This window comes from Rissa tridactyla, chromosome 3 (assembly GCF_028500815.1).
Source record: "Rissa tridactyla isolate bRisTri1 chromosome 3, bRisTri1.patW.cur.20221130, whole genome shotgun sequence".
Taxonomy (NCBI): Eukaryota; Metazoa; Chordata; class Aves; order Charadriiformes; family Laridae; genus Rissa; species Rissa tridactyla.
The window spans coordinates 43,105,273-43,120,375 of NC_071468.1; positions in this window are offsets into that span (position 1 = coordinate 43,105,273).

A 15,103-nucleotide genomic window follows, 5' to 3' on the forward strand; every position below is an offset into this window, starting at 1 on the left:
CCACCTTGAAAGGATTTCGTGGAAGTGTGCATTCGTAATTTTCTGGATGACCACGCTAAAGCCCAGCTGAGCAGAAGATGTTTGCATTGTGCAAGACACAGCTGGCACTTGTCTCACAGTGAGCAAGCTCTGGACCCGAAAGCAGTGTGACTACACAACACCTGAGCTGGAAATCCTTTGCAGCTCCATGACATAGCACGGTCAGCAAGTGGACCCTTAGAAAGGCAGCTAGCAATCTTAGGAAAGGCTTTTTTCAGACTGTCTGAACGGAGATTATTCAGATAATCAGAAGTCTCAGGTTGGATAGCTTTCTCCCTTGCGTGTGGGTATGGATGCGTAGGAGCAGCTGGAGACTGATGCAGGCTGTGTGCAAGCTGCCCTTAACCTATCGCCTCTGGATTCAGGGGGCTGACAAAATACATGTCGGCAATTTTCCAAAACTGACTGCAGATTTGGGCGATATTTATCTTTGTTTGTGGGCTCGTGTTTCAGATCGCTTTAGACGCCCACTCACTGAAAAATAGTCCTTAAAGGACAGCCAGCCTCGCAAGAACAGACTAGTAAGCACACACACGCCAGTATCACGCCTCAGTCCTGGGGAAAGACTGAAAAGCTTTGTAACAAAACCACCCTGGAACACAACCTAAACGCCTCTCTGAGTCACTGCAGGGAGACAGCTGGTCACGCTGACGTGGCAACACATTTCGCATTCGTTTCTGTGTAAACACATTGCTACAGCAGCCTTCAGACATGGCTCCTTGAAGGCTGGGGCTGGCAACAGGCGCTTTGTTGAGGCTGCTGTTGTCAAATAGCGCAGGTCGTATGCCATGTGCTGTAAAATCCCAGCCTGCTTCTGCTGCATGATTCCCCAGCTCCAAATGCCGCCACACAATGTTGGACCTGTTTTCACAGGAATTGGGATGAGATACTAAATGTTAAAAAAACAAACAAACAACAAAACCCCCCCAAACACATCCAGCACATTGCTGTAGCTTCTTTAGTCCTACTCTATCCACAGGCCATTTACACATTACCAATATAGTCCTTCTGCCATAGCTCCACTGTTGATTTGTTATTAAAACAGTCAGACAACCTTATTTTGCAGATTCACAACTAGTGGTTGTGAATAGTTTTATTAGTATAGTGTTTTAATAGCAGTAATATTAGTTTTATTCGTACGCTGTGATCTGTAGATGATATCCATTTATGCAGCGCTTTCCCCCTACATAAAAAAAAACTTTTCCTCTCCTAAAAAAACTTACAATATAAGGAATATTTATAAATATAACATTTCTAGAGGTTTACCTCCATTACCACTTTCTTTTCTTTCCCAGCACCACACAATTCTGTCACAATTCAGCTTGCACAAGCCTGGTTCTGTTGGATATTGATGCGGTCCAGGGTCACCCTGACAGACAGGAAAAAAAAGGGCTTGGAGGACAAAGTGTAAAATTTCAAGACAACAAGAAAAAAAAAAAGAAGTCAAATACCAGCAAACTCCAACTGCTTCTTGATAAAATTGGGAATACTTGCTTCCTGTGGCCTACATTGCATATATATAATATTACCGTTGACCAAAGAAATCCAAATATGACAAACATCTGGAAATCTTTACTCTGACTGTAACAGCAAAGAGGCAGAGATCACACAGCACTGGCGCAGGACATGGGCTTCGCTTAGGTAATTTCTGGAGCTTCTGCTTACAGCCCCAAGTTTATAGAAAGGCAAGGAGGGTAGAACGTGTAGAAGCAAAAGTAATTTGAAATTAGACACAGTGGCTGCTGAAGCAATGAACCACGAGACAAACACCCACACAGACATTTCAGATGGTAAAAGTGCATCTCGGGCTCTATGGAAACGTCCTGTCACGCTGCTAAACCCTGCAGAGACAGGAGAGCTTCGCTGCCGCTCACGGGCGACGGGCCTGAACTCGCCACATCCAGCAAGCAGCCACAATCAATTACCCCGAATGCACGCCAGACCACAACTACTTGCTAACTAATATCTTGAAGAAAATAGTCACTGATTGTAATTGCTCTTCAAAATTACGCTCATCATTGGCAGACACTGATTAGCTTTCATTTTGTAGGTTATTTGAAAATTAGTGGCAGACAATGTTTCTTGCTAATTTCCTAGGAGGATGATGGGAACTTTTTACACAACCCCTTGCCCCAACTGTCTACATGAGCTGAGAAATAGCTGTTACACACTTGGAATTTTATTCTTTGCTAAATTTTATGCTAGCATTGAATTTTGGTTTTGCACTGCTGGATTTTAAATTCCAGGACTTACTTTGAAACTAAAAATCAATAACCCCTATTTGAACCTAGCATAGGTGTTTTACTTTACTAAGCTCCATACCAGTGCTATGCTGACCTGAGATAACATGATTCCAGTTAAAAAACTTTGCTCTGTGCAAAACCCTAAAAAATGTAACTTCGACCGGTCCTTCTCTCCACACATTTTTAGTGGATGTCTGCTTCAAGTACAGAGAAAAGATCTTTTGCCAATAGTGGAATTTCATAAGACAGAGGTCAAATAAAGGTCTTTGTGCAAAAGCGTGTGTTATCCCTATTCATTCTCAAATCTCATCGACACATTTTATGCAGATTTGAGGGTCCATCAACATAGTGCAGCTTCACATTTTATGACAATGAAAGATTTTCTTGACAAAGTGCTTTCCTTAATTTGTTCACTGACTGTTTGACTTCAAATCAAATTGTGCTAAAAAGCATTTTGAAGAATGTCCTGCCTTATCAATGCACATAATTTTCATCTAATATTTTAAGCAGCCATCAGCATGATAATGTTAATTTTTCAAAGTGTTCTGTTTCTGAGTTTCTTTAATCATACAATTTTTTTTTCCTACTGCAGGAAAGTGTGATGCCGAATGAGGCTACGAGACAGTTCTGCATTTTCGGGTGTGGGTGGGATCAAGCTACATTGCTGACCCGCATCACCTTCATCTCAAACATTTTACACCTCACTGATCCAATTTATACTAGCATACATATTAGACAAGTAGAAGATTTCTGAATTATGTATTTTTTCAGGGTTGATAGCAGCAAAGGGTTGATTTACTTTTTTCCACCCATACACTTGCAGATGATTATCTTAATTCCTTTAAGCCATCTCCGGACCCCATCCCACGGAGCCTGGACTTAATTTTGGATCATTTACTGAAAGGCATTCCCATCACAAACCGCATTTCAATGCAGCTATTGAATTCAGTGAACCTGTTCACATGGTAATCTACTGCTTGGCATGAGTAATAATTGCAGTATCTATCCTATGACATTTCTAATGAAGAAAATCTTACATAAAAAGGTTTTTATCTTCACTGAAGAACAAACAACACAGTTACGTGAGGTCTCTTAATCTCCACCAGTATTAAGGCACCCCACATAGCCTTGCAGTGGCTAGGGAACATTTATACACACTAGTCCACAAGCTCTTTTGTGAGCATAACATTTTGAGGTAATGTCACAAAATATTGTGCTTGTTTTCAAAGTGATAGTGCATTCGCATCCTTCCGCTCCAGACAGTCTCTGGGAGCTTCTGCACACTTTGAAGGACCCTGTCTGTAGCAGCTGAAACCTATTCAGGTATTTTCTGTCTTTCAGAGGCATAGTTAAAACAATGCAAGTCAACTTTGTTTTTCAACCCCAACTGTACCTATGTGTTGGCAGGGTTTTTTTTTATCTTACCTATCTTCTATTTTTAATAGAACAAATTGCACGTGGCAAAATTGTGAGGTAGTTAGGAGTTTGAAGCTTTTTCCTCCAAAAGATTTTTGCCCTGAAGGAACTGCAGATCTAGGCAAGACCTTTAAAACAAACTTGACTATTTGATAACTCCTTTAATGACTACTAATTATTTAAAATAGCTAATATCTTTAAAATATTTATCTCACCCTTCTACTCTTGTGGCAGAATTAGAACATTCTGATGATTCATTCCTATTCATCTGCAGTGGATAATTTGACTGCACCTATTTCCATTAAAATACTATCTGCAGAACTGTATTCATTATTATTTCAGACGGTGTCCTAAGTTTCAACAGAATTTGCTATTCTGCATATTGCCTACAATATTCTAAGCCTGTTTTTCATCTGGAGAGTGAATGATGTTTTGTAATCACAAAGCCAACAAAGAAAATTAGTAGAGCAGAGGCAGTGCTTAAGTTAGTTTTGATTTTAACTTGCTGCATTGCACACTTCTTTCAAATGTTGCTATAGATAAAACTGGTTCATCCACAAAGGGGCATTTCATCCACTTACAAATAATGGAGTAGTAAAAAGGCAAAGGTAGTAGAAAAAACAGTGTGAAATAGTCACAGAACATACAGAAGTCAGATACATAGCAGCTGGAATTAGAAAGAAAAAGGAGAAATAATATTCGTTGTCCACTATCTTTACCTCTTTTATCTCCAAAAGGTATTTTGCCTATTTCTGTCCTTCCCCAGAACCATAAAAAATGTATATGTTTGTAATTTTCTTTTCTCATCTTGCCTGTTCCATTCGCTGTTTTATTCCCCCTGTTGTTTCCTTCATTCTCTCCCTGGTGATGATAAACCTCAATGCAATTATTCCAGTCATTATTGGTGTCATTAAGTTCATCATTCATAACCTTCCCATTCCATTGTACTTTGTCATAACACCTGAGCTAGTAATGAAGAGGCTAGAAAAATTGGTAGCCTCAGTATCCTTGGCTCTTCTGCCTTTCAGATCTCGGAAATAAGGACTGCTCTACACTCGGTCACCAAAGAAAATCACGGCCTTTGTAAGATTTAGAACAGCTTTAAGTCAATTGCTATTTGTTAACCTGTATGAAAAGTGACCCTAGTCTACATCAAATCTCTGGTGGCTAAGGCTATGTATTAGAACCTTAATTACTCTTGATACTGTCAGTCTCACAGTTAGCAAGAAACAAACAAGTCAGAGAAACCAAATTATCTTCCTGCTTGCCAAGAAGGTTTGTTTGTTCTTTTTCCACGCTGGGTTTGAAACACACCTGATGGAAGAGTATCTGCAAATTCAGGAATGGCAAATTCACTGTTCAGTTCAGAGAATACTGGGCTTGAGGTTGCATAGTATAACCAGGATTCCGACACATGCTTGCTTATAAAGTTATAAACCGTACTGTTCTTTGCAAGTACCAGGCATTTAAGTCTCCAGAATACATGTTTTTGAACATATACTAAATTATTTTTTGAGACTTCAAAGGTTAAGATTTAAACTTTCCCCTCCCTCCCCCTTTTTTGGACCAAGAAATAAAGTATGTACTATGATTTTAAATGAGTAAAAAATGTGCTGGGCCACAACACTTAAAGCGGTATCACCACTCTTCGCCCCTTTAGTGATATTAAAGCACCTTCATCTCCCTGATGCATAATGATTAAAATACTTTCCCCGAAATAGTGCTTGTGCAGATGTTTCCCATCTTTCTGTACTTGAGCTTTTTCCATTTACAATAAGTAATCATTTTTAATAGATGAAGTAGTCAGTGTGTTCTCGAGTGCATTCAGAGGAATGCAAGCCGAAACAGCAGTACTGAATTTCTGAATAAACTCAGTCCCATTCTCTGGTTTCTACCATTGTCTCAGGCCACTTCTGTGGAAACCCAGTTTCAGTAGAGGCTAGCCCATAGAATCAAGCTGGCTTTAATAGCAGACAAAAGACAAATTTTCCAATTTGTCTTGCTCTATAGTAGACTGTACCACATTCCACTTAAGAAGTCAGCGTCATTTTCAGTCTCTGATCTCACCCCATTCTTCCCTGAGGATTTCTGACAGAATGTAGCTTATAAATAAATTTTCGGTACTGAACCTAATAAACACTACTAAGAAAACAAACAGAACCCTTCCTCTTATTTCCATCTTATCCCTGTTAAAATCCTATTTCTAGTAAAGAAAAAATATGAAATGTAGGAAGGAAACTCACACAATCCGGCTAAAGAAAATTCAGTTTCAGCTACCACACAGGGACTGACAAATCCACTAGCAGTCATACTGATAGTGCATATTTTACTACGAAAATAAGGTACGGTGACTGCTCTGAAGAACAAAATTACTGTGTTTTTTTCTTTTAATTTAATTTCAGAGGTGCTACACCTAATGCAGGAAATTGGACTCATTAGTGAGGTACCTAATGGCACAGGTGATGTACACAGCATTCATGCTCACCACCATAAGGGAGCTCAGCTTTCTATGAGTAGAAGGCATGGCCCCATTTTGTCAAAAGTCTTGTCCATGTTTAGATAATAAATGTTGAATGAACTTCTGTACCGAAAAACCATATGAACAGAATTTGTTTCAGTAGTAACTTGCCTTCTGCTTAAAGGAGGAAAGATGCATACAGATTTATGCTTCTTAATAATAGTAAAGTTTAGAAGCGGCATCATGGTTTACCTTTTGCACAAACAGAAACATTTGGTGTTTCCTGAGTTGTTAATAGTAACATTCTGTGAATTATGAAGAACAAAGAGGATCTTTGTGAATCAGATTTTCTTTTTTCATTTATAAAGCTGAAACACACTTTAAAGCAGTGATCAGAACTCAGGGAAGAGAGTTCACTTTGATGGGGAGTTATGTTATCTGTTTCTAGGCAGTGCAACTAATCTTTGCTGCAACAAAACAGTTTCAACAAAAGGAAAATACCCTTAATAGTCTGCCGATTCACACACCCTCTTAGGAGGTGATAGACACCAAGGTCTATATCTGCCTCAAAGACTTCTCTTACCACCAATGTCAGCAATAGTGAACAATGCAACTACTCTTTGTCCAGATCCCAAACTTACGTTTTAGACATGCCCTTATAGTACAGGACTGCCCTGTCTGGAGAATGCCTATTTTTGAAACCCCAGCTATTCTGAATGTGAAACATGTGCCAAGCTTTCCAGTGTTACCCAACTCTGGGTTAAAGAACAGCTCTCGTAGCCTCGAAATCTCAGCACTGACAGACCTGGGCAGCATCTGAGAGGGGGAGTTTCAGGGTTTCTACTCCAAAATGCAACAAAATCTCACATTTGAATGTGGCCCTATGTGACTAGCTAGTAGGTCACAGATGGATTTACCATGGAGTGAGGCAGAAATGCAACAGTAATTGATTTTCCGAACTTCTTGTGGGTAACAGCAGCTCTTGTCTTGTGCTGTGGGCATAATTCATTCACCAAGACGTATTTCTTTGTTTTAATGACTGATGATTATTTACCCTTCCTAATAAGCAACAGACTTGCTCTTCAAAGCTATAACAGAAAGGTCAAGGGGAAAAGGGCATTTGGCATTTCTATGGTATTTTCTTTTATTCTAGAAATAAAGATAGTACAAGTCATTCCCATGGAAGAAATACAGAACGGGCACATACCTCAGGCAAGACGTATGGACATATAAAAATCAGAAATCACTTGCTCTAAAAGTCAAAACCACAGTACTAAAAGGAATAACAATGGAATATATAGCTTAGCCGACATCAAGAAATCCAAAACAGGCTGGCATAGTATTTAACATTGTCAAATAGTATTTCTATCATCCTCCCCCTTAACAGCATATAGAGCCTTGCGGATATCTCCATTTCTGCCATGACATGATCCATGACCAATGTAGGCTGGCAGTATAAAGCTTTGTGAGCTTGTGATAAGTAAACAAAAAAGTTCAACACAATTTTCTGCAGAGAGCCATCAGAAGATAAAGCTAGGATGCAACATTTCTACTCCATATAGATTGTGTCATTCTTAGCATAAGGTGGAGACAAAATGGAGAGCTGTCACAGGTTATTTCAAGTGCCCAGAAAGAGACAAGAGAGTGGGAATTATTGTGGAAGGATTATGAGAGTTAAACACGTACTAAATAAGGAGGTTAAAAATGTACTTTTTGTATTTAAAAGGGTGAAGGCCAAAAGGGTGAAGAACATAAAAATGAAACAGAAAAAGCGATCGTTGTCATCAGGAGAAACAAATACATTCAAATACAGCATATATTCCAGAGGACAGAGGGAGGTAAAAATCTCGTCTTTGAAAGACTGAAGTATCTTACAAAACAGGAGCAAAACAGTAGTAGACATCATGATAAACCCTAGATTGGTGAGAGATTGTGGAGAAAAAAAGTATTCTTCCAAGATATGGTGTGCTTCCTAAGTAGTCTTAGACCTGTGAAATGCTGAAACACCCTTATAGTTCCACCAGAAATATGTATTCCCACCCCACCCCACCCCACCCCTTGTCTAAACCGTGGTGTGGAACGGTGAGAGACAGGGAGGGAAGCCAGAGCATGGGGCAGACAGTGGTGTTCAAAACCACGTGGCCACAAATGCTCTGTGGGTCCAACCATCTCACTGAACAAACTGCTGGTAGTACGTGGGGGACTTACTGACTGTGTGACCACCAAGAACCTCTGAGATTTTCTATTCTATTATTTTCCTTTTAATTTTATATTAATTCATTTATCTAGATGATTTATACCTGTACTTCAAGCACATCACTGTTTTCTTTTTCATTAGTTACTGAAACGTCATCAGTAAGGAAAGCTAAAAACACACCCAGAATGAAACTGCCAGCCACATGGTGAATACTTATCAGCTTTACCTTACATTAAGTTAGGTTATAAAATGCTCGAAGTCCTAGAAACATCCTAACACTAAACCTGAAGACTTCAGTCAAGAGAAGCAAGAGTAACCGCATGCATCATCACTAAATGTCGTCACGTCAGACAATGAAGAATGATTTAAGTAAATAAATACCGTTTGCCTTTCATTAAAGGAAGTTATTAATTCCTTCCTTCAACTTTATCTGTATATAAATTTTAAAGTAGGAATAAAAAGGGTATAAAAATTATCATAAAATACTCATATATATGCAAATTAGAGCATACGCACAGTTCTTTATATCTTCCCGTTGTCTAAAACAGAACAAGGATTTCAGTAGCTGTTCAAGCATTAGGGTTTTTTGGTTATGTTTTTAAATCAGAACATAACTCCAATAGCTTCCCTCGAGTAGAGTTTGAACTTATGTACTAATTTCAAGGGACTTCTCTGAAAAGAAATTTAGACATACTTTACCTGGCATTCTTAGTATTCTGATTTACTTTTTTTAAGGACGCCTACACTAGTCTACGCTATCTTTTTGTATTATGTATGTATCTACTTCAAGTTAAGTTTCTATTAAATAGGAAGGTATTTCAAGTTATCTCGGCATACAAAAAACACACTTTTGAATGTTTCCTCATTCTCCTACCGTCAAAATTTGAGTAAATGTGTTGAGCACTTGAAGTACAAGGACTCCATAATCTAGTAATTCACCTCATATCTTTGCATTTCGTATCAGGGTTTTCAGTTTTGGAGCCAGAAAGTGAAAGAAAGAAAAGATTTTTTCATACTTATTGTCAGTTCTCTCTCACTAAGTGAGAATGGTTTTTAACTAATTTTAGGACTGCTCTGCTAGGCAGCTTCCTTCAAAAGATACCTGTTTTAACATTTTCTTCGTGGGAGGTTGTCTGATTTTCCATTAAAGGATTTCTTTTCATAAGCAAAACTGAAAAGTAAGTAAATAATTCCCCTTGAAATTTCATTAAGTTTAGCAAACGGTCAATATTACAATTTCATTCTGAGTTTCTATTAAATTATATTTTTAAATAACAATTTATGGGTCTTAAACTTCCATGTGACAAAATCTGTACCAGTGATGGTTCTCCACTGAAGTCACAAGATTAAAACAGTGGAGGAAATATAGCTATAAGCTTTTTCAGGCAGGTCCCATACATTCAAGCCCATAGGAGGAAACTTTACTTGCTTTGCTCTTGAAAATGTCACGAGTCAAGTTATTTGCTGGAACAAATTGCTAGAAAGCTTATTTTTGCAGTAAGGAGGGGGAAAAAAAAGCCGAAAACAGAAGGAAGATAGTAGGAAATATTTTATCTTCTTTGTTAATGAGGCTGAACAGGAAAGATAGCATTACATGTTTTCCCCTAAGGTATCACAACATGAAACTAAGCTTGCAGCAGGGAAGTGAGTTTAAAATGCATGTTTTAAAAGCTCCTGAACAGCTCCTTGGATTTGCACACCTGGTAACAACTTTCTTGCTGGTAACAACTTCCCACCAATTCAGGTACAGCATTTGGTATGAAATATTCCTTTGGGAGGAAAATGGAGTAGCTCACTGGGACATTTTGTACATATGTACGACCACACACGGCACGTGTTTTTCAGAGGCTCACCTAAGTCTTTTTGCAATTCTAAAGGGATTGCCGAGCCCATATATTCTGACATTCCTCCTTCACAACCTGGACATACGACTGTCAGCTCATTCAGACAAGTTATGTGTCAGATAACTGCTTTCCTCATACACGCACCTACTTTCAGTATGAACCTTGCCAGTTAAATCTACTAGCTGACTTATATCTTTAAAATTAGACACAAGGAAGTGTTCTGTGTGTCTATTGGGACTAGGCATATTGGTTTTCACCCATATGTATCCCCATACATGTATGCATACGTGCACAGTGTTATTCTCCTTTAATGCTGCTTCAACTTATGGACTCCAAAGTTTATTGGTCAAGATTAATTATTTCAGATTACTACTAGAGAGTTTTATTAGAAAAAAAACCCGACAACAAAACCAAACTAAACCTGATCAAATTAATTATTTATTCTCTTAAGCTAGTATGAGACAGCAAAGGTGTTTGCAATTTTCCCAGTGAAAAGTTAGGTAAAAAAAAATCCAGTATTTATTACAGGTGTTTTGTTATGTTCATGAAAAGCGTCAAGCCTTGTGTTTCCTTACCCATATGCCTGAGATCTCTTCACATTTGATTTAAAGGGCTTGTGAAGAAAGCCAAGTGAGCCCCAGCTGGAAATGAGAGGGACTACGGTACATTAGAAATCAAAGGTCACCAACATTTACTTGTGCTGTTTTGAGGTAAACCATTATCTTAAGTAGTATACATAGTGAAAGTACTAAGTGCTCTAATGAGCAGAGAGCTGAGCCTTTATTTCCAGACCAGTTTCCTTTTTTCAATGGAATAGGAAGTTTTCGTAATACATTGGTGTCCTCCCACTTAAAGGGCTCTAAAATGAATGAAATTTAGAGGGTTTGTGAGAGTTCATGCCATTATCCTCCTTGAAAAAAAAAAAAAAGAGAAAAAAAGAAAAAAAAGAATTAATTAAAATATTTCAGTCTGTAAAGCTTGACATTGCACTAGGAGTAACTCCTGAGTTACAAAATCTATTACCTGCGTTTGTCAGAAAAGCAGTGCTTCAGGAACGCACCCTGCAAATCCCTATCCTAAACCTCATACTCCTTACAGATCCAGCAGCTCTCCTTCATTGTGTGACTGTCAATCAAAAATTTTTTATTAAGCTCCCCTGGATCTACATGTATATGAAATATCAGACATGATGTTCTTCCTAAGGACAATTGGAAATACCTATTTCAGAAAATTGTTACATTATATGATACTGTATTTGTCAACTCTCTGAGTCCACAGACGTGGGTCCCCTTGCACGGAAAAGAAATATTAAAATAAACAAGACAAAAAATGAACCCCCAAACTGCCAGATACCTTTATACAATTAGAAGGAATAAAAATGTTTAAAAATCTTTGTTTAAAATTTTCATTTAAAAGACAAAGGTAATATTTTTCACAGTATAGGCAGGCCCAGGTATAGAGGGGTTGAGCAGGACTCATCTTTCTAAGTCCTTTCCAGTATTGCACAGCCTAAGCTTTTGTGCTTCTATTTGTGCTAAAAAAAGTCTCTTGAAAACGTCACAAGTCAAGTTATTTGCTGGAACAAACCCATATATTCTGAATTCTGAAGAATTCGAGGGTTTGTGCTTAACTATAGCTAAAGAGGTGAACCTGGACTCATTATTTTGAATTACGGAAAGGGGGGTTCTGAGCATTTACTAGATGCAGATTTTTTTCTTGTATATTCTGCTTTTGCAATGGCAGTTACACTGCTTGCATCTGATTTGAGACCACCACACAATAATTTTAGCTTTTACCATAATAGACCTCCATTTAGCTAGAAATAAATACAGCATTTCATCAGGTTAGCTCTGGTTCAAGCAATATAATTCACACATGCCTTCTATAGTTCTTTCGCATAAGCTGGTCTGTAATAATCTAACCGGACATCTCTCTGAACTGGCACATAACAGAACTGTGTAGCACCGTACACTCTGCCAAACATCCTTGTTTTTAAACACGTTCTGTAATCAAGAAAGAGTACCACAACCGAAAATAAAAGGGCACAAGGGAAAGGTGACCAAAATGATAAAGTCAGGCGTGACCTCAAGAAATGTATTTAGCTCTTTCATGCCCAAGTTTTGCCAATCTCCATTACAGTGTGGTTGCCATCACATTCTTAACAAGCAGGAAGATCTCTGTCAGTGGAATCTGCCACATCCAGTGCACAGTGGCACTATCATCTTCCCAGGACCATGCATTTCCTTTGGACACGAAAAATTTCTTTAATTAGAAGTTGAAACTATAATGTCAGACCACTTCTCAGGGTTTTCCACATGAATGCACAATGTAGGTGCTAAATATAGAAAATATATAAAGCATACTTCATTGCATACAGGGGCTTTGCAGTCATCCCAGCAGTTGTTTTTCAAACATACAAAATAAAAATCTTTGCAATGGAATGACAGAGAGACATATGACTAGAAACTGTATAGCTCCAGTGATATTAATAGCATGTGGGTCTAATAGTACCCCACCTGAAGTACAATGTCCAGCTTTAGAGGCCTCAGCACAGGAAGGACATGGACCTGTTGGAGTAAGTACAGAGGAGGGCCACAAAGATGATCAGAGGGCTGGAGCACCTCTCCTGTGAGAACAGGCTGAGAGAGTTGGGGTTGTTCAGCCTGGAGAAGGCTCCGGGGAGACCTTACAGTGGCCTTCCAGTACCTAAAGGGGGCCTACAGGAAAGATGGGGAGGGACTCTTCATCAGGGAATGTAATGATAGGACACGGGGTAACGGTTTTAAACTGAAAGAGGGGAAATTTAGATTAGCTATTAGGAAGAAATCTTTACTGTGAGGGTGATGAGGCACTGGAACAGGTTGCCCGGAGAAGGCGTGGATGCTCCATGCCTGGAAGTGTTCAAGGCCAGGTTGGATGGGGCTTTGAGTAACGTGGTCTAGTGGGAGGTGTCCCTGCCCATGGCAGGGGGGTTGCAATGATGATCTTTAAGGTCCCTTCCAATCCAAACCATTCTATGATTCTATGATCATCAATGTTTTTTAATGTGTGGGCTTTAACTTTCAGTTGAGGAGACACCTTTTTCTGAATAGGTTTTTAGATAATGCACCCTTCACTCATATTTTGGTTTTGAAAAGTTACTGATCTATCAAAAGAAAGTCAGCAGCTGTTATGAACTTATACAAGGAAGGATTCTCATGCAACATAAATTGCAAAGATAGTAAAGTTTATGAAGAAGAAAAGTATAACATGATTATGCTTTTTTTCCCCCAAGATGCATCATACATCTCTAAATAAGAGGAATCAGCAATTTAAACACTGTGCCAAATGAATTAAAAAAACCCCTAAAATCAGAGGCAATACCATAAATACCCCTGAGTTTTCTAGGCAATCTGGCTCCTTCTCTATTTTAATTATTAAATCATTATAAAGTAGTCACATATAATACACTTTAAAAATTAAATATGTTTACTTATCCAAAAATGAGAGAAAAAGAAATTAGAAACGCTTTTAAGCCACACACTAGTGCATGACCCTTCATGTTCTTCACTTCAGGTTCCAATTTCTAGCTCATTATAACATACTCAATTTCTTCAAGACATTTGTAGGCAATATAAAAGAAAGTGTTAACTCAAACTACTTCACTTTTCTCTTGTACCTTGAGGGCAAGCTGTTAAGTAGTTGCTGAACTTGCCAGTCGTGAACTCATGAACTTTTTATTGAAGGTGTTGGTTTTCACACAGCTGTCCTCAATTCACATGTTCTCAGGACAGGATTGAGGTAAAGTGACTCAAGTGACTTGAAAAAGTACACCAATAAATTGCAAGTGTTTAAATCTTGTGGCATAATGTTGTTGAATATGCATATATTTATATTCACATGCAATATGCAATTTTCCATTCAAAATTTAAGGGTCAACACAACAAAGGACTGCCTCCTTTCTGCCATACTTTTGCCTTCAAGTGGGTAGGCACAGGTGACTTTTAATCACCTTTTGGGTTTATTTAGAATGTCTGGATGGGGCTTTGAGCAGCCCGGTCTAGTGGGAGGTGTCCCTGCCCAGGGCAGGGGGGTTGGAACTAGATGATCTTTAAGGTCGCTTCCAACCCAAACCGTTCTGTGATTCTTTTACTCTGAAATTTTATTTCATTATCCTTCATTTTAAAACAGACTAATAGCCAGAAATTTCTGTTGCTCCCTAACATGTGAGAATTTAAAAAATTAGGACTCTCCTCTCCTCCGAGAGTATGCTTACTCTTTGAAAGTTGAGAGGTGAGTAGTTGTCTGTCAGATAATACACTCCACTCCTTCCCAATACTCAAAAATCCCTGCTTTTTCCCCATGAGCAGTGTGAGCCCAGCACTATCAGGCTACACCTGCCCCTTCCTGTGGTTTCACCACCCAGCCCCAACAAGGGGGCTGCCTGGCCACGTCCCATCACCTGCCAACAACTTGTCAAAGGTATTCTCATCATCAAAACAGTGCTCTTGCACAGGTTCTCTGTTGCTGGTAGCACTGGACAAGGCAAAATTACCAAAAGGAGCAACAATAGTAGATACTGCCAAATCTTTCAATTTATTTTTTCATTTAAACGATAACACTTTCTTACAATTAGAATGACAAACCACAGCAGACGAGTTTTGAAGCACACGTGCTGTTTTCTTGTGTTTGATGAAGATATTCAGGTATTGCCAGCTTAAGAAGGCATATTTGTGTGAGAGAGGATGTTAACATGACATAAATTTGCTCTGTAGAAAGGTGATTGTGAGCTTCAGCAGCAAGTCGTAACCGATGGCATGAGTACGCAGCATAGCAAGGGAATTAATTGCAAGGACATGCAGAAGTATGATTCTAGTTTTCTCTCTGGGGTAATAACGATACTTTAAGAATGAGCCCTGTAGTACAG